Consider the following 21167-nt stretch of genomic DNA (forward strand, 5'->3'; position numbering starts at 1 on the left):
GCTATATCTTTTGATAGCCGTGCATCATTAGCTTTCTTCACCACATTTGCTTATGCATACGTTTGTCTTCAGTGATTGTGTCAGTAAAGCGGGCACCCACTGATATGATTTTCAGTTCTTTGATGTCTGATAACTGATCACTTCTACACCTCGTGGTCAGACAGGTTGCACTTTTATTTAATGATTGATTTTTGTTTTGGGAGGTAGGGAAAGGTTTCCTAGATCCATTCTCATGAATTGTACTCCTTCACCCTTGGCTATGATATTATATGAATACAAAGGAAAACTGATGCACTTTGTGTTACTCGATTAGGTATTCTCCATTTCAGCTGTCTCAGCCTGACCTTTACAAGAAGTGAGTTATCAGGATCTGGTGTCCTCTGGGGTCTGGTGGGTCTTATCTAGTCTTTTGGGTGTTGTCCTTGCTCATGATGATGACTGTAGAGATAGCCTTTGCCTCCAGTCCAGAGTTCTCACAGTCCACCATGCGCTCCCAGAGAACCCAGACTCTTTAAAGTCATCAGTGCCCTTTGAATACCTGTATCCTTTGTTGTCTATGTTCCTGGAGATTTCCACAGAATATTTTGCCATCCAAATTGGAATATGGAAGACCTGCTGCTGTTGTGCTCAATTTTATGCACATCGACAATTTCTTCAGCTGCTGCCCTCTTGTATGAAGGTAGCCATAGCACCTACTAAAAGTTGGCACTCTTGGAGAGCTTTGGTGAGAGAAAAGAATGACAAGTACGCCATTTTCATATGGTTTCTTATCTTTATAGCCTTCTTCTAGCCTCTGCCCTCTAATCCTAAAATGGTCCATCATTCCTATATGGGATTTGCTTCAGTTACAGTTCCTTTACTTTATGGTTTGTCTTCCTGGATTTGGTTCTTGACATATGAGATAAATTTTACTCTACTTCTTCCTAGAAAAGCATTTTCTCTCTCCTGAAATTTTACCTTGCTATGATTTCTTGAGAGATTTTTGAAACATAAAGCTGATAAATAAATTCTTAGTTTTAGATGTTTTCTCAATTACAACAGAATAAATGAAGGAATTTTTTAGGCTATAATTTTTAAGTTTCATTGGCACATATCATTAAAAATATTTTTTTTAAAAAAGCAAAGGAAAATGCCTTTCAATATTGAAAAAAAATCTATTCTGCTTTATTATGTCTTTCTTCTGATTGGCATAAAGTACAATGAGGAAATGATGATTGAAAAGATCTATATATTTTTAAAATATAGATTTGTGTGCCAAATAATAAGGCTAGGACGATGACCTGAAACATAGCAATAGGATTTTAGAAACCATTCCAAGAGTAAGTGAAAAAATAATGCTTCGAGATTTCCAGTTCATACATTCATAGCTTTATCCCAAGCAACAGATGTTTAAACATGGCTTGATGACCACTGATGGCTGCAGGTACATTGAGGTAGCAACATTGCTGTTGCTGTTAGGTGTCCATGACCTCATGCACAACAGAACCAGCTCTGCCTGGGCCTGCATCCTCCTCACAGTGCTTCCTCTGCCCATACAGCTGTCTTTTTCCTAGTAGGGTGCACAAAACTAATTTTTTTTTGAAAAATAGTATTAGTCCCAATGAGGTGGGGATTAAAGATGTCCTAGATTTCCAACTTTTCCAAAATGCTATACCGCATTCTTAATATCAACCACCACTCCTCCCTTAGTATATTCTTGCACATCCTAGAGTTCTTCGATTCACTGCAAAGTTTTACAGAATTCATGAACCGTTAAGGAAATGACTCAGATGGTTGTAGGTGTTGTTAAGTCCCAAATCTGAACTTCAGATATCCAAGCTTCAGGCATAGAGTCTAGAATTTTCAATACGTTGCAAAAAGGAGAGGTGTGGCTAGAAGAAACATGTTACGCAATTCACTACATCTCAAGATGCTGTCCAAACCAAGGTCCAATAAAAACAGTAACTGTCTAGTGGATCTATTAGCCAAGTTTGATTCAAGGTAGAGAGATCAGTTCAGAATGTATGGCAATTGATTTTGAAGGTTTCAAAGTATAATTGTAACAGATTTTCCCAAATGGCATAGGAAGATTAAGAGGGCTTATTAGAACGGAGATTTAAGAAAATTGGAAAGGTCATTGATGAAAGACCAGGGAAGATGCACCAAAGAATTTTCTTCCATCACAACCATGCACCTGCTCATTTTTCATGATAGCAAAGGTTTTCCTATGGGAATGTTATTGGGAAACCCAACCCCATCCAAGGAGCCCAGTGGTGTAGTGGCTTACTTGTTGGGCTGCTAATTACAAGGTCAGCAGTTTGCATCTACTAGCTGCTCTGTGGGAGAAGGGTGAAGCTTTCTGCTTGCTCCCACCAATATTTCCAGCGTTGGACACCCACAGGAGGGGTTCTGTTCTGTCCTGGAGGGTCCCTCTGAGTCAGAATGACAAAATGCCAGCATCCATCCCACAGTCCTGATCGTCCCCATCAGGCTTCGTTTTGCTTCCCAAACTCAAAGAACATTTCAAAGGAGCGTGGTCTTCATCTCAAGAATGCCAAGACTGCCATTCCGGCCTCATGTGAATCAAAGACTTCTGAATTATTCTGCGAATGGTTCAAAAAATGAAAATACACCCTCCTAAATGTATAGACCTAGATGGGGGATATATGAAGAAAAATTGCTTTGTAGTTTGAGATTCAGTGTTTAATAAAGGTTTCCATGGTTTTACAGAAAAGTTGTTTTAGCGATCTTTATATAATTCAAAAGGATTTTTTTCTATAATATTGGTAAATTCTTATGTATTATTCTCACACCTGTCTTTATAGAACTCTTTTAATTTGAGATAAATTTTGTACCCATTTCATTTACAAATTTTTAAGTGGTCCTAAGTTGTGTCATATCTCTATGTAAAGTGTGGTCTGTGGATATTTTCTCTCAGTAATTATTCAACATAGATTTTAATGTGTGTTCAGTTGTGCCTGTATTTATAACTAGGCTAAAGAAATTAAGATATACATACCTGGCAGGGGAGATACCATGATCACGAAGGCGATTTTCCCAGGGCGAGGCTCACCCATTGCACTGCAGATGTGCTGACCCCTGCGATTTCCCCCAATGTGGGAAACTCAACTGCATAATTTGTGGTGGTGGGGGACTGCGTTCGTGCTCTATCCTGGGGGAAAAAAAAGAAATTAAGATAATCAGATTATCGATTATTCTTTGTGGCATTATACTACGAATTAGCTTCTGGGTCTATTTATACGTTTTCAATAAGGATACATCTTTTAAAAAATCCATATGTGATTTTCATAGATTTTAGAATTATGTTGTCTTTGGACAAAAAAAATTTTTAATGGAATAAATTTATATTAAATTATTTAAGCCTTATAAAGTAATGTGCTTGAATATCAATTAGTGTGTAATTAATTCCCTCTTCATCATTTTAAACATTTTACTTTATTGAATTCATTTCCTTGGTAAGGGTACTAGTGGCACTTAACTTGAAACTAAACCTTACAGCTAAGTGCCCCTTCACTGCATTTCACAGCTGTGCTATGAGACAAAGTAGCCATGTCAGCTAAATTTTGACTCAAATCAGTTATGCAGGGAACACCCTAGTAATAGAAAATTCTTAAGTGATATTTGATTAATGGAGACACATACTTGGTTGAGATAAGGCTTTTGCTTCTCTAAGTGACACTTCTTTCTATTAATATATTGAGAGTGAAATATGCAAATGCCATTGTAAAAATCTCTGGGATGTAGAAGAAATAATAAGAAATAATAAGCATAGTTCTTGTTTGGGATATGAGATGAAAATCAAGACACATTTCATCTTCATAGAAAGAGTTAGGTAATAATTAATAACCCAAATTCCAAAAATTGGATGAGACATATCAAAAGGCCTACTGTATTTCTAAAAAAAACCCTAAATTAAGCAACTTTACTCAGAAGATATAATCAATTCTAATTAGTTACTAGTTGCCAATTATCATGTTCCCCCTCATCATTACTGTTTTAAATTTTATTTTTAGCATAGCTGGTCTAGATCTCTTCACTTTGGAGCCTAGGATACACCTCATTTTTCTTAAAAATTTCCATTTAGTACCAGCTCTCTCCCATGGTGCGTCCTGGTCCTTGAATGCTTCCCTTTATGGAGCTCCAGGGCTCTCTATTTAAACCTTCATGATGTGTATGACCAGCCTTCTCCACCATTACGTTCTCTGATATGCTTTTCTGAAGTACAGAAACCTTATTTTTCAACTCATCTCTGACTGTGTTGAATCCTAAACATTATACCTTACAACTTGATAACTATTTTTAAATGGGTAAATTCTATACTACTTATGCCAGTTTAAATTACTGGAATGACTCCTATTTAGTAGATGTAAGAAAATGGAACAACTTCCCATGGGAAGTGTTTCGTAGAGTAAGTAGCAAAATGATCCAAGTTATTCTTGTGAAATTACTGTGTCTTTGACAGAAGAATTTATTTCAATCATAAATGGAAGAGTAGGGAATAAATTATCTCAAATAAGTCACCAGGACTAAAACACTATCATTATTTGAGTTAGTAACAAAAAGTACATACAAATAAAAGCGATCTTGGTATTTTTGTTAGTAACATCAATCTTTTCATCACAAATATTTCTACATTAAATCAAAATTATATGTTGATGATTGCACTCTAGAATTTGTGTGATGAATATCAACTAATTTAAAGTAAGTTGAAACTAAACAAGGAATATACACATGGATAGAATGAACCTCAAATGTAGGTATTCTGTGCTGATAATGATTGAATTAAAATGCTTTCCCATCTTTCTACTTCAGAGCTTCAGTGGGTAGTACCAAGCAGCATAGAACTGCTAACCGCAAGGTTGGCAGTTCAAACCCACAAGCCACTCAGAGGGACCAGGTTGGGGCTATGTGCCACAATAAAGATGTATAGCATTGTAAACCCCACATATGGTAGTTATGAGTTGATTTTAATTTGATAGCAGTGTTTTGTTTTGTTTTAGTGAGGTTGGGGGTCTAATAGACACATCGGTTATTTCTAAAGGAGGAGTCTTGATTTTGCACCAAAAACAAAATTACTTATTTCCTAGATATCTCAATCTAATCTCAATCCCAGATATCTCAAAGTAAATAAAACACCTACTCAGATTTTCACCTCAAAATTCTAGGATTCATTCATGATGTCTCACTTTTTAAAAAATATCCTTTTATTGGGGGCTCGTACAACTCTTATCACAATTCATACATCCATCCATTGTGTAAGGCACATTTGTACATCTATTGCTATCATCATTTTCAAAACATTTTCTTTCTACTTGAGCCCTTGCTATCAGCTCATTTTGCCCCATCCCTCTCCACACTCCCTCCCTCATAAATCCATAATAATTTATAAATTATTATTACTATTTCATGTCTTACACAAACTGATGTCTCCCTTCACCCACTTTTCTGTTTTCTGTCCCCCAGGGAGGAGGTTTATATGTAGATCATTGTAATCGGTTTCCTCTTTCTCCCCTGACCTTCCACTTAACCTTCTGGTATCGCTACTCTCAATATGGGTCCTGGATTCCCTGTGTTTCCAGCTCATATATGTACCCGTGTACATGCTCTGGTCTAGCCGGATAACTCACTTTTACTCTTTAACATTTCCCACAATAGTTTTATTGGCACATAATTTACATATTGTATAATTCAATCGTTCATAACATCAAAAAGTGTTGTACAGTTATCACCACAATCAGTTTTAGAGCATTTTCTTCATTCTTGTACTCAAAGTTATTAACTCCCCATTTTTTTCCAACCTCTCCTGCCATACACCCAAAGGACCATTAATCTAGTTACTGTCTATAGGTTTACCTATAGGTTTTCATATACAGGAAAAGATTAAAACAAATCAACAAACAACAACCTAACAAGAATTACACATTAATGCATGTTAAAACATCAATCAAATAGGAAGCAGAAAATCGGAAAGACTAGAGGAGATGTAAATGGAGAATAGGGAGATCAAATGGGAGTGTGGTAAATTTTAACCAACCCGCATCTGCAACAATTCACTTTCCAGTGTACTCTGCATGAGAGCAAGGCTCTGCCCATCCTTGGTGTATAGGAAAAGGAGATTCCTCAGTGTCAGGTTGAGGGGCTCCCCAACATTCGAATGGGTCCACAGGAGCAACTTTATGATTATTGTGGAAAATATTAAAGACAGAACAGACAGCAGGGCACAGGGGCTCCTTGTCCCATGTTAGACAGAGAATGTATTTTCCAACAGGTATATATAATGGTGTTTATAGATCTTCCATAAGGCATGCATGTCAGACAACAAATACATAACATAGTCATTGGGTGATATCATAAGAGGGTAACAATAAACAGGTAATGATGTGAGTCACTGGCTTGACCTAGTGCTAGTTGAACTCAACCCCCACCCCCAGCCCTTCCCGGAGGTAGCTATCTCTGATCAGTATCAGCAAGAGATGTCAAAACAGATTTTACAGTGGGTTGGCTATAGAACTTGATTGCTTCTATCTACAGATAACCTGTAGGCACTGTGGACAACAGGAATGATTCATCTTATGTGGTAGCTTCTTTATGACAGTTCCTTTGTTCCTTTGGGGGTGGGGGTGGTAATTGGAGGGACTGTGTCCAGACATGAGAATGTGTATTAAGATTTATTTATATCTCATAACCATGAGAGTCTTCCCCCACCTCGGCCGGCTTTTTAAACCCATAATTATGAGCTTGGAAGATTTAGATGCATTACATCGTCATCCAGTCCCTCAGTGTACCACACCCCAGGGGCTTAGTTCCATCATCTCTACCTTGATGTTGTGCATGCAAAATATCCTTCTAGCCACTGATCTCTGTGCTCCCTTTTGCCTGAAGAATAGCAACTGTGTTAAGCTGAGCTGTGGACTACAGAAACAAATCATATATGTGTAAGAAAGGGTTTTATATTAAGAAGTTATTATACTAATTATATATCAAGAAAACATCCAAGCCCAGTCCAATTCAAGTCCATAAGTCCAATACTACTCCCTAAGTCCCACTACAGACACACGTCACCAGATGCCATGATGCAGAATGCAGAAAGAGCACAGGCCAGTGGGTCCAAAGTTGTATGAATCCAATGTCCGTGGAAACCGGCCGGGCTCCGGTGGCTCTAAGTGTGTCCAGCAAGCGGGAGAGTGGAGGCAGAGAGAGGGCAGCTCTACAGGCCCTCTGTACTGGAAGGCCTCACTCACAAGGCAGCCCCAGCAGGCTGTGACCTGACTGGTAGGTTGGACACCACCCCTACACATTTTATATCTTCAAGTTGACATGAAATTGTGTAACTACCATAGCAACCAAAGGGATCATTGAAAAATACAAATGAGATCTTTCCGATTCCATGCTTAAAGCAATCCAAGGTCTTCCAGTTTGCTAAGAAAAAAAGTGTTGTCAAATTCTTGCTTTGTACTAAAAAGCTATGTCTCTAACCTTTATTTTTTTCTCTTTCATCTGTGGAAGGCTTGGACCCCAGATCTTTGCATCACTCATTCCCTTTTGTCATTGGGTCAGTCAGGTTTCGTATCTCAAGCCCCTATCATCTGATGCACTCAAATAAGAGTGACTTCGCTCCTGTCCAGAGCCAGGCAGGAGGGCTCACTGTCTTTGGGTGATAAATGTGCTTACCTACTCTCTGTACCCCGACTCAGCTCCCTGTGCCGGAGCTCTAGGATCTTCAGTGACCCCCCCGTGTCCCCTTCATCCAGCCTCTCCCTGCTGCCTGCATAGGCTTGTGGTCAGGAAATATTCAACAACGTCCTGCCTCCAGAGTTTGAGACCATGTAGTTGCAGTGCATTGACTTTCACTAAGTCCCTCTTGTATGGGCTGACGCACAGAGTGGCAGTGTGCACCGCTCCATCTTGTCCCTGGCCCAAGGAACCCCCCTAGCCAGAGGTTCCCAATTCCTATGCTCAGCCACACATGCTGGGGGGGCCCCACATCAGTGAAGCTTCCTACCTCCAGCCACATCTGCCAGGAGTCAGATGACTAGTAGCACCCTAGCCCTATGCACTCTAGCAGGTAGGAGCGCAGACTCCCAATGGGCAGTGATAGACTAGCAGCACCCCTCCCTTCATGCCCTCAGGAACGCTTCCATTTCTTGCAGTTGGAGGCTTATGCTCCCAACTGCAACCACCGTGAAGCTTGCTTGCTGGGGGCCATCTGTGAAAATGTCCATACGACACAGCTGGTGATTGATCACCAGCTACCTTCAACCCAACCGTGTGGTCACCTGCCATGCAACCAAGTGATCAATGTACATGTTGTCTGCTCCTCTTGGAGATATAGCTCTCTCCGCTTTTTGAATATATCAAAACAAAACAAAACATCAGGACATAAGAAACAAACAGAGAAATAATGATACTTTAATGCTCAGAGGCGACCTGGTGGCATAATGAGTTACAAATTAGACTGTTAACTGAAAGATCAGCAGTTCAAGTACATCAGCCCCTCTAAAGGAGATAAATGAAGCTGTTTTCTTTTGCAAGTATTTAGAGTCTTGGAAACCCAAAGGGACTATTATGTCCTATAGAGCTGCTATGAGTTATAATCAACTACATAGCCGTAAAATTTGATTTGTTCTTGGTTTAAAACCTCAGAGATAACAGACAAAACCAAATTACATAAAGGAGGATGACTCCAGCAAGTGATCAAAATTAAGAATCACAGAACCTTCTAGAGAAAGAAATGGTTATGAAACTACCTGATTAGGAATTCAGAAGATTAATGTAAATGGCCCACCAAGAGTTCATGAATTGTAGTCAATTAATATGGTCTCCTCTGCCATAATCCTTATGTGATGTGTTATAATCCTGGACTCTCTGTGGCTGCAAAGCTTTTCTTGGGGGGTTCTCTACTGTGATAATGGACAGGGTTAAGACAGGATTAAGAATTAAGGTTGAATTAAGTCTCTAAGTCAGTAGAGGATGTGAAACCAATCACATCTTTTGTTTCCTTGGGGATATGGTCAGTTGAAGAGGAGCCCTGGGGTTACAGTGGTTACTTGTTAGGCTGCAACCAGAATGGTCAGCAGTTCAAAACAGCCAGCAGCTCAGGGGGGGGGAAAGACAGGGCACTTGACTCCTGTGAACAGTTGTAGTCTCAGAAACCCAGAGGGGTCACTATGAGTCAGCGTTTACTCCTTGGCAGTGAGTTTATGGTCTGCTGAAAGACAAATACCACACCTCCATCAATGCCATTCTTTTGTTTATAAGAGCTATCTCAGACAGAGAAAGTCCTATGGCCATCAAGGAACACGTTCAAGATCTCTGTTTGAAGTGATTTTGAGACCTGAGGCACCAGAAACTGTGCCACAGATGTCATGGGACAGAGTAAAGGAGCCAAGCTGAAAGAGAGCCAAGGAAACCATGAGACACAAGAGCGGAGTAGAGCCAAGACTGTGACACTGTAAGGCAGAGCCTCAAGCTGACTTCCTAGTCTACAGTGGCCGAAGCCCAGGGAGCACTTGACTAAGAGGCTGAGGCCAAAGGAAGATTGGCTACTGGCTGAGGAAAGGTGTTGCTGTGGACCAAAGACTGTATCCTTACCCTGAACTACCTGGGGAGTAACCTGTTAACCCCCCCTAATAATCTCCTTCACTTGTGAGTATTGACTTTGACTTCTGTTTGGCCCTAGCAATCAATGATTAAACCCAGAATTGATGTAGAGTGACATGGGAGGAACTGTTGGTGTAGAATAAATGAAAAAGGATGGAGTATAGAGGCATGTCTGACCTCTGGCTCACTGCAATAGGAATCCAGAAAAGGTCAGATGTGGCCTCCCATACTCACCATTTGCATAACTCAAAATAGAGAAGAAAACACAACCAAGCCAAGGGCAGTATAGACAAAGCAATTGATGAATTCAGGAAAACAATGTAAGAATAAAGTAACATAATAAATATACAACTAGAAAACAGACAAAAGATAATCAAACAGATTAGCAGTGACATATTAGAAATAGGAAGTCTATAGAAGGAAATAAAAGCAGGATTATGTTAATGGAATACAGAGAATCTGCAATATCAAGGACAAATACTTTGTCATCAATGTATTCAAGGACAAATAGAGTTGATAGAAACTATGAAAGCCTAAGTGTTAAGTGAGAAACTATCAAGAAGAAAAAAATATGTATGATTGGAATTCTAGCATATAAACAAGCGAAAAAATAAATAACAACACATATGTACACATACACAAAAACAAACATCAACAAAAACACAACAAATACTGTTTATTATTTGTTGGCAGAAACCATCCCTAATATCATAAGAAAAATGAAGATATCCATTGAAGAAGCTTACCAAAACTCATGCAGAATAGAAAGTCACAAAGATTTTCGAGTTCACCAAAGCCAAAGACAAAAGAGAACTCTCAGAGAAGGTTAGGAAAATGAACAGTCACCTGCCAAGGAAAACAGTCAAATGACATCTAGATTACTCAGCATAGTCCTGCTACGCGGACAATTAAAGAACAAGATTGCAAATGTGAGGTCTAGATAGGGAAAAAATTGCCAAGCAAAAGTATTTGAAAGTCAAAAATCATTGTTATAAAGTAACACACTTTTATTAAACAAATATTAAAACGTGAAGCAAATGTTTGTCAATCTATCCTCTATCTAGTTCTATACGTTTATGAAGGTACCATTTCAACCTCTCTCTTATGTCCCTGGGAGAATTTTGTGCTCTTTAATTTATAACTTAGAAAAAAAAATTATAACTTAGCCAAAATGTCATCCTATTTTAATCATGTTCGTTTTAAATGATCTTTGAGTTTATTGAGGGTGAGGGAATATTAGGTCAGGGGTGGATGGGTCAACATTTCTTTTTTTTTTAATTATTATTTAATCATTTTATTAGGGGCTCATACAACTCTTATCACAATCCATAAATACATCAATTGTGTAAAGCACATTTGTACATTCATTGCCCTCATCATTCTCAAAACATTTGCTCTCCACTTAAACCCCTGGCATCAGGTCCTCAATTTTTCTTGTCCCTCCCCGCTCCCCCATCCCTCATGGACCCTTGCTCATTTATACATTATTATTTTGTCATATCTTGCCCTGTCTGACATCTCCCTTTACCCACTTTTCTGTTGCCTGTCCCCCAGGGAGGAGGTCACATGTAGATCCTTGTAATCGGTTCCCCCTTTCCAACCCACTCTCCCTCTACGCTCCCAGTATTGCCACTCACACCACTGGTCCTGAAGGGATCATCCAACCTGGATTCCCTGGATTTCTAGTTCCTATCTGTACCAGTGTACATCCTCTAGTCTAGCCAGACTTGCAAGGTAGAATTGGGATCATGATAGTGGGGGGTAGGGGAGGGAGGGGGAGGAAGCACTTAGGAACTAGAGGAAAGTTGTATTTTTCATCTTTTCTCCTCCACAAAACCCTTCTGTAAGGGGATGTCCAGTGGCCTACAAATTGGCTCCACTTCACACTCCCCCCCTCATTCACTATGATAAGATTTTTTTGTTCTGATGATGCCTGATACCTGGTCCCTTCAACACCTCGTGATTGCACAGGCTGGTGTGCTTCTTCCATGTGGGCTTTGTTGCTTCTGAGCTAGATGGCCACTTGTTTACCTTCAAGCCTTTAAGACCCCAGATGCTATATCTTTTGATAGCCGGGCACCATCAGCTTTCTTCACCACATTTGCTTATGCACCCATTTGTCTTCAGCGATTGTATGATGGAGGTGAGCACACAATGGAGGTCAACATTTCTTAATGAAGCCTTCATTGGAGACGTCTACAAAACATTTAGAGCAGAGCTCCCACCACATAGAAATGAAACAAATACTCCAAAATTCATTGTCTGAAGTCAGCTTAAGTTGGCTATCAAATCCAGACAAAGATATCACAAGAAAAAGAAAATGATTTTAAAAAATGAAAACAAGAAAAAACTCAAACCCACTGCCACTGAGTTGATTCCAACTGACAGCCATGCTATCTACGGATGCTGAGACTATACGGCTTTTTGTGAATGGATAGACTCATCCTTTCCCTGCGGATTGCTGCTGGGTTTGAACTGCTGTTCTTACAGCCCATTGCAACCTGATGCTTATCTCACAGCAGTGATGAAGCTAGACTCAAAACTTTTCATCAAAATCATGGTCAGTAGCATTCAACAGCCTTATCTCTTCTAATTAAGTTTTCATTAAGTTTTCATTTTCTCTTGGGGTTGCCTAGGAAATGCTTACCTCTAAGGAGCCTGTATCTTCTGAACTGACTGAGCTGATTGAGCAAGCAGATTGTGACCGTTCCAATTTCTGTGTCAGTATTCACGAGGTAGGCTTCTCTCTGTGCCTCTGCCTCATCTCCTCATACAGGGACACGAGTCATGTGGATTGAGGCCCACCTTCAAAGGTCATATTTTCAAACTGGTTGCATTCACAAGTGCAGTATTTAGGTATTTTTGAGGGACAGAATTCAACACATTGCAGTCATGTTTTCTTTGTTTAATATGAGATATTAAAATACAGATTAATTCTACTTGGTTGCTTTTCTACCTCTGACATCTTAATTCTGATCCATCTGCTATCAAGTCAACTCTTGATAATTAATCATAATTAACCTATTGAACTGAACAGAACTGCTCTATAGGTTTCCAAGACTGTACATATTTGCAGGAAACAGTCTCTTCTTTCTGTCTGTCTCTCTCTCCCCCCACCCCCTGGCCACCGGGTTTGCTCCACCAACCTTGCAAGTAGCAGTCCAATGCGTAACTCATGCACCATCTAGGATCCTTTTAACTCTAATACTCAATGCCTTTCTTAGTTCCGAGGAAAGTAGACTTAGTGGTAGTTCAAAAACTGAGACTGGCTGTGCCTATAAAGATTTATAACCTCAGAAACTACAATAAGAGCACTTCTACTCTGCCTTATAATGTTGCTGTGAATCAGAATCCAGTCTATGGCGGTGGGTGGATGGCAGATTGATGGCTCCAAATAATATTGTGTTACAAAGAAAATAGTTTCATTAATGAGATATAAATTAAGATATTGGTTTGGGTGTGCATTTATTCTTCTAAAAATGAAACTCTAGCAATGCTTCTTTAATTTTAGAAAAAAAAAAACTATAATTTTGCTGATGCAGAAAATTATCAAATTATCAGAGCTGTCTTTTGTCTTAACCAAAATTAGAATTTTGTTTTGTACTCCTTGGTTTACATATAATTGTAATGTGCGCAGTGTTTGTTTCTGTATAAAATATAATTTCTGTGACTGTACTGGCTGCTGATGCTGTTGTGTGGGTGAACAACACAGTCCCATGATTCTGAGAAAAACAAAACTTGGCTTTAGCACATTTCTTCTACTGCTGATTATAGTGATAATTATTCTGTTGTAACTCAGGAAATGGTTTTAAGGGAACTTTTTGTAGATTATTTTTGTTGCTAATGTTATTTTTCTGATTATTTAAGTACAAGTTTATTAACTTAAATTTTATTTTGAAGCCATATATAGATTACTGCTTAAGGGTAACTATATAGGTACTTTGTTCATTTGAATGACATACAGATTACTTCCTTTTATGGTGAACTTAATTTATTTGCCATGCCTATAAGTTATGCTTGTTGTGATTATTATTTGATTTTGTTTTTACCCCCAACTTGAATCAGCTACAGTTTTGTTTCTTTGTTTGTGAAAATCTGGCTCCAGAACATATGAAGGGGCTTCCAAAATGGGTGGGAAAAGTCCACATCCTTTAATTCCATTTTTCCATAAGCTTTTTTGAAGCTCTCTGATACAAAACAAGTATGCATATTTTCTTCAATAGAAAGCAAAAGTAATGAGTGCTTTCTATGAGCAATTCACTATTTAAAAAACCTAGGATATTGAAGTAAACAAAATAAAAACAATCCTTTTAAGCTATTACAGTCTAAAAGAGGTGACTGCTGCTGCTAATAAATAAATAAAATTTATGTTGAAATGTTCATTTTATCAGATGATCATTAAGCATTAAAGAGAAAATGAAGCAGAGAATGTCAGCGGTATGAGACTTCTCTGAACATATTCCATTTGGGCAAATCTCCAGGGGGGTGGGGGGCCCGTCCAGATTACTGGCGACCATTGAAAAGCTCGCCAAACTGAGTAAACCAGGACGCTGTGAAGAGTACAGGAGGAGGACAAGTACATGTCCCAGTAGAGACAACGTGTCCAAAATGTTCTTTTCTTTAGAGGGAACAGAAAGATGGTGGCAGGTAAGTGATTCATAAGGTGTTGCTCAAGACCACTGAGATGAGGGCATGCGTGCATGTTGGTGGCAGTGACATCACAGTAATCCGTGTCACAGTGTGGTTGAAACAGGTCAATATGCTAATAATTTGTTCTTGTAATTAATGCATTATTTTTTCGATAAAAATGAATCCACGTTGACAATACCAATTTTCAACATGAACTGAATTCCTTACAGCTTTGTGTATTCTTTGGGTATTATCCTACAGACTTGTTTTGGAATATATATATATATATAAATTTCCTGTAATCTTTTATTTTCACCAATAGGTCATTCCATACCTCAATCTAGAAACTAAGGAAATTCCTGTATATGAGTAATTCTATTTAATAATTTAAACCAATATAGATTAAAATTACACAGAAATATGATATGAACAACTAGATGTATATATCATTAAGAAATATATACATGGGTAATAATTTTTTAAATAACGGAAATTTGTTACTTTATCTTCATATATTGCTACTAAATCAAGAAATGCATACCGTCCCATTTCAAACATCATATCATGATACAGGAACAAAATGCCCAATTGTCAATTCAGTGTGCTGTTGTGTAATCGAACACCTAGCTGAATAACTGACTAGTTACCGTAGAGCAAGTCCTAGTGCTGCCTTGAGAGTATAGTTTTAGAATCCATATATCAGTTAGGACTGTATGTATAATCAGCAGAATCCAAACTAGAGCTAAACAAAGTTTAGCTGAATTAAAACAGGTTTTAAACTTATTAGAAATTAGTGAGCAAAATGGAAATACAGAAATAAGGTATAGTTCTTCAACGATGTCATCAGAAACACAACGTCCTCTGGTTGTCAGGTGTGCCCTCCAACATTTCATCTCCGATTCCAAAGAGGCAAACCGCACAGGGCCACAGATATCCTCGTTCCCTTCGCAAGAGATGGGAGCAGACCAGTTCCTGTTTTCAGCATTCCAAGTAAGAGATGTGCTATGGGCACATGCTCATCCCTAGACAGATGGTAGGGGTCGAGTGTGTGTACAAATACACACACACATCAATGTCTAATATGTGCAAATATTATATGTATAGATATATAAAATATAGCATATGTGTATATATATAATATAATTAGGTGCAGTCAAACAGCTTTTCTGAAGAGCTAGATCTGCTTTCTGCAGGCTACTTATATTGGCTACCCGCGCACTGCATGCGCTCAGATGCTGCAGCTGTACTGTTTCCAGGCATCTCTTTTTAACTCCGTTGGAAAAATGCATCACCCAAACTGGGCTAGGACTATCTTCACCCCTCATTCTCTTTTCCCTTTACTTAATAATACAAGGGTAAATCACACCGTTTTGCCATTAGGTTTCCAGTGCATATACGCATTAATTCCAAACAAAATGTGTTGGAAAATGCCTCTGTGATCATTGGATGGTGGTGGTCATGTTCACTTAGGAAGACACTTGTTTTAGTCTCATTAGGATGTCATGTAAATATTCAAAATGTTCATGTGACGATCAGCTAACTCTGAGAGCTCATCTTTCCATCACTGTTTTAAGCAAGACAAAGCTATGAGAGTTTAATGGAAACAATTATAACCAAGGCAATTCCTAGACTTATCAATATGCCAGAGAGTAGGGTCCCTTCAAAACCATGGCTTTCTACAGTATCCGCTGGTCCAGTTAAATTCAAGGCAGAGTTTAGCTATGACGGTTCTTACAACTTGTTTTTAAGCACTCCCAGAGGTCAAGGTGATACATATTATCAAAGAACACATTATGAGAGAAAATTATGAAGATTTAAGAAAATGGAAAACTAAATTGGTGAGAAAAACCCAGGAAATTCACACTCGGAATGATTTATTTCCATCATGAGAATGAATCTGCTCATTCTTCGAAGATTTCAATGAGAAACCTTATTCTATCCACCCTACAGCATTCTTCTCCCCACTTTAGATTCCTTTTGATCCCCAATTAAAAGAAAATTTAAAATGAACATGATCTGAGTCCTCTGAGGATGCCCAGTCTGCGGATTTGATTTAGGGTAAATCAAACAGTACAGGATTCTTTAGGGGAAGAATTAACCAGATGGAAATGCCACATTTAGAAATATATAAACCTTGATGGTGGAGGTAATAACTTCACATTTTGAGGGTATTTTGTTTATTTGTTTGTTTAATAAAAGTGTCTGAGTTTGTAGAAAAAAAATTGACTCACCCAATTATAAACATGATCTGTTGAATTGCTATCTTCCTTAAAAGAAGCTGAAAAGATAAAATAAAAATTCCCCTTAAGCAATAGCAAGAAAGAAAAGAATTGGAATACTCATATTTTAAAACACTTATGTCTGTTAAAAGAATTAACGAGGGAACACATTTAATTGTGGAAGAATTAAAACAAGCCAAAACTCTCTGCTCAAGTATCTATTAGAAATGTTGCAATATAAATGGAGGTGAAAGTGAGCTAGAGAGAAGTTGCTTTAACTCAGAGGTTTTTGACCTGTGGGTCGCAACCCCTTTGGGGGTCGAACAACCCTTTCACGGGGGTCACCCAATTAATACCAGTAGCAAAATTACAGTTATGAGGTAGTAATGAAAATAATTTTATGGTTGGGGGTCACCACAACATGAGAAACTGTATTAAAGGGTCGCAGCATTAGGAAGGTTGAGAACCACTGCTTTAACTCTTAAACGGTAAATGAACAATAATGTCACAATGTAATTGTCCTCTGAGTTGTGTATAGTGTATATTTTGTGGATGTTTTGATAAGCTTGAGATTATATGTGGAGCTAGCAGGAGGAAGCCATAGTTTAGCAGCTATTGGTGAGTCAATTAGGGTTTAGCAAGAGGGGTTATGTGAAAGAAAATGTAGCTAACCTGATTCAGAATCTTTAGCATGATCGAGGTAAGGTCTATGTTCTCAAAATGTGAGTCAGACAAGAGTTCTTATTTGGAGCTCATGGTCTAAAATTGTGAAGAAAAGACCAATTAAGACTTCCTTATAAGTAAGGTTCTACAACAAGAATAGCATTTTGAAAAGATTGCAGATAGGAAAAGGTTATCATATTAAGGGCTTAAAATAAGTACGTTGTTCAAAGACCAAGAATTGGTCAAGCAAGGTGCCTGCCGTCTGCATGGATATGAGTTGGAGAAGAATCAAAGAGCAGAGGACATCTATTTAAAATGAAACGCAAGCAAACCAAAATAGAGTTTAGAAGAGGAACTTCAAGGTAATCAGACACATGAAGACGACAACTTGTCACAGTGTTCAGTGGCACTGATAGGAATAAAAGGAGTCCATTTCTAAGAAGTTGGGAGTAGCCGTGTGACTTATTTATGGTTAATGGAATGGCAACAAAAATAACGTACATCCCTTTTGGATCTGGTCTATAGTTGCACCCCCGGTCTCCTTGGACAGATGCATATTGACAACCTACAATATCTTAACAATTAAAGAAACTGCATCATCCTGGATCCTTTAGGAAATGCAGAAAGTAGCAACCCACCAGCACTGGTGAAGGTCAAGAGGCTTCCACTGAGATTTCAGGGGGGTTTGGTACAGAAGACAATGTTACTGTAACTAATACATACAACCCAGTTATCTCCATTAGCAAAGGCTATGGGAAAGTGATGCACTCTTAAACATGCTGTTTCACCCAACGCACGTAGCTGGAACATGCCTCCTATGAAGACTAGTAAGTGAGGGGAAGATACATCATGGGAAAGCCTTCCTGAAGGAAAATGTGGTGGGAGAGGAGCAAGCACAGTAAAGTGGTTGAAATGCGCAGAGACCTGTGGTAATAGTACTATAACTTTTATAAGTACAGTCTTGCAACGATGTGCAGGGTAGATTGCAGAGTACTAAAATCGCAGGAGCCTGGAGACAGAAACCTTGTGAGATTTCTTATTCAGAAATATTTCTATTAATACTTAGGGAAAATGTAGTACTGCCTGATTCAAGTCTCTATATTTAAAGCATATAGTATGAAAATTTTTAAAAGAAAATTCATCTACAGATAAATATAATTTTATGTTTAATGTGCAAAAGTGTTCTGAACGGTTGAGGAAAAAAATAACTGAAAAGATCGTGGAATTTTCCCCAGATGCTGGTGAGCTGACTGTGGCTCCTCGTGACCCAATGTGCAATAGAAGGGAGCAGCGCCAGGCTCTTTGCCATACTCACATTCTTTATGTGCCATACTCACAATGGGGATGACCCCATTGTTGCGACCACTCTGTCAATCCATCTCTTTGATAAGCCACATTATTGTTCATTTCAAAATGGCCAGTGCCAGTCCATTTCAGCTCACGAATGCCACGGATTTTACATGCATTCGGTTTCACTTGATGACTTCCAATTTCCCTAGATTTATATTTTGTGCATTATGTGTACAGATGACTAATGGATGCTTGCTGCTGCTGCTTCTTATTTTGACTTGAGTTCCATCAGCAAGAGAAGGTCCCCCAATCATACTCTCTCCACACCATTATGGATGACTCTCGAGGAGGCAGCTCCTTTCCATTTTCGCTTTGAGTACCTTCCAACCTGAGACACTCGCCTTCCAACTCTGGATCTGTTACGAGCGGCGCGATCAGTAATTGCTTCACGCCCTCTGATACTTTCGAATGCTTGGTTTATTCACTGCAAGCACACATCAAACGATTTAACAATCTTAATCTTAACTTCAACTATAATATAATTTTGAACAAATATCAGGAATAGGGGCAGCACACTACATCATTGTATCAGCATCATAGTCCCAATAAGCATTCCTTTCATTGGTTACTCACCCGGTAGAGTTGGGGAGATCAGGAGTTGATGGTTCTTTTTTGGTTTCTAGCTTTTTGAAAAGTTATTGTTTTTACCCGGGATTTTATAGGCAGTTCAGCCGGCTCCTTGACGTCATTTTGGTTTTGTCAGGGTCCTCCAGACGTTCTGGGGTGGCTCTTGGCAGTGGCTCAACTTTTTAGCCGGGTCTAAATGCCACACTTTACTTTTTTCTTCAAAATGGAATTTCTTGTATTTGCTTTTTGTAAGGTAGTTCACCGTCCTGCAAGGAAGGTTTGTAATGCTCTCTTCAACATCAGATCATGTTCCCCTGCTAGTCACAGGACTGTAGTAGCTAGTCCCTCGGGAGTGGACGGGGTACTCCTTTGTCGCAGTCTCCTTTTAGTCTGGACGTTTTGTGAAATCTGTTCACAACAGATGATTTGCCATTCCAGTGGTGTTTTCTTCCTTCAAACTGATAGCTAACTGATGGATGAGTGGTAGTTTGAACATCCGCTGTTGTTAGTGCCTTAGTATTGGTTCTGAGTCTTAGTGATCCTGTGTGTAACAGAAACCCTGCTCAGTCCCACACCATCCTCACAGTTTTCCTATGCCTGAGCCCCTTGCTACAGCCACTGTGTCAGTCATCTGGTTGAGAGCCTTCCTCCTTCTCGCTGGCCCTTTACTTTATCAAGCATGGTGTCCTGCTCCAGGTATTGGCCTTTCCAGACAACATGTCCAAAGTAGGTGAGACCATGTCTTGCCATCCCTTCCTCTAAGGAGCATTCTGGCTGTACTCACTTCTTTCAAGGCAGACTTGTCCTTTTGGCACTCCATATTGCTCTCAATCTTCACCAGTATTATAATTCAAATGCATCAATTCTCCTCCAGCCTTCCTTATTCAATGACCAGCTTTCACATGCATCTGAGATCATTGAAATTACAGTTGTTTGAACAGTTAGGAACACCGTAGTCCTCAGAATAACACCCTGGAACACACGTTCAAGAGCTCTTGTGCAGCAGACTTACACGGTGCAATGGATCTTTTGATCTCTTGGCTGCTGCTTCCATGAGCATTGGTTGTGGATCCAAGCGAGATGATATCCTTCACAACATTGTTATTTTTCCATTTATCATGATGTTACCTCTTGTTGCCATTCTGAGGATTTTGGTTTTTACTTTGAGTCATGATCCATATTAAAGGCTGCAATACGGGATCTTCATCAACAAGCGCTTTAAGGCCTGCTCACTTTCAACAAGCAAGGTTGTGCCATCTGCATAGCACAAAGTTTGAATAAGCCTTTCTCCAATTTAGATTCCACATTCTTTGTCATATAAGTCAGCTTCTCTGATGGGTTTCTCAGCACAGAGACTGAATCAGTATGATGAGTGGCTACCCCCCTGACACACACCTCCCTTGATTTTGAACCATGCAGTATTCTTTGTTTGCTGGGAGCAACCGCCTCTTGATCCATGTACACGTTTTTCATGAGCACCATGAAGTGTTCTGGATCTCATCTATGTTTGAACATATAAGATGTAGTACACAAAATAATGTTGATTCCACAGCATGATGACTCAAACATATCAGACTGGAACCGTGCTTCACAGGATGCTCAGTGTCTGATTTTTCAGAAACAGGCCTTCAGCTCTTTTTTCGGAGATCCCTCTGGGCAACCTTTTAAGTTATAGAAATTGCTTCACTATTTGCACTACCCAGGGATTCAGATAAGGCACATAATCATTTTGCCAAGACTAGAGGAATACATACTAGATGATCAATGAATTCTTCTGAAAAGAGTAGAATCAAGAGGAAAATTAAGCTTAGAACAAATTATTTTGAAACTGGCAAAACAAGCTGTGAGTATCTTGAATAATTAATATTTTCAGTTTAATTTCATGTTTGGAGAATTTTTAATTCAAATGTACTATTTTAAGATCTTCAAAAGGTTATTATGAACTAAATTTTTAAAAATTCCATATGTTGACTCTTCTTTTACTCATCTTAATATCCCCCTAGATAATTATGTTTTAAAATAATACTCGCTTTGATTAAGAACAATTACTAAAGTTAATCATTTCTGTGACCTGACTATCACAAGTCATGGTGGTATCCTGGCATAAGCTATGGGCTTCTATCCACATGGATTGACAGT

General features: G+C 38.9%; 1 protein-coding gene and 1 non-coding gene across 8 annotated transcripts in view; both read left to right on the forward strand.

Moving 5' to 3' along the window:
- Window positions 1–21167, forward strand: part of PPFIA2 (PTPRF interacting protein alpha 2) — a 503998-nt gene that overhangs the window by 229958 nt on the left and 252873 nt on the right. The window lies entirely within an intron of this gene.
- LOC115870837 lies at window positions 2991–3154 on the forward strand. The gene has a single exon (XR_004046952.1). It is a non-coding gene; the product is annotated as a U1 spliceosomal RNA (small nuclear RNA).

Source organism: Echinops telfairi, unplaced genomic scaffold (assembly GCF_000313985.2).
Source record: "Echinops telfairi isolate 266 unplaced genomic scaffold, ASM31398v2 ScPeMD7_2;HRSCAF=8, whole genome shotgun sequence".
In the NCBI taxonomy this organism is placed as follows: Eukaryota; Metazoa; Chordata; class Mammalia; order Afrosoricida; family Tenrecidae; genus Echinops; species Echinops telfairi.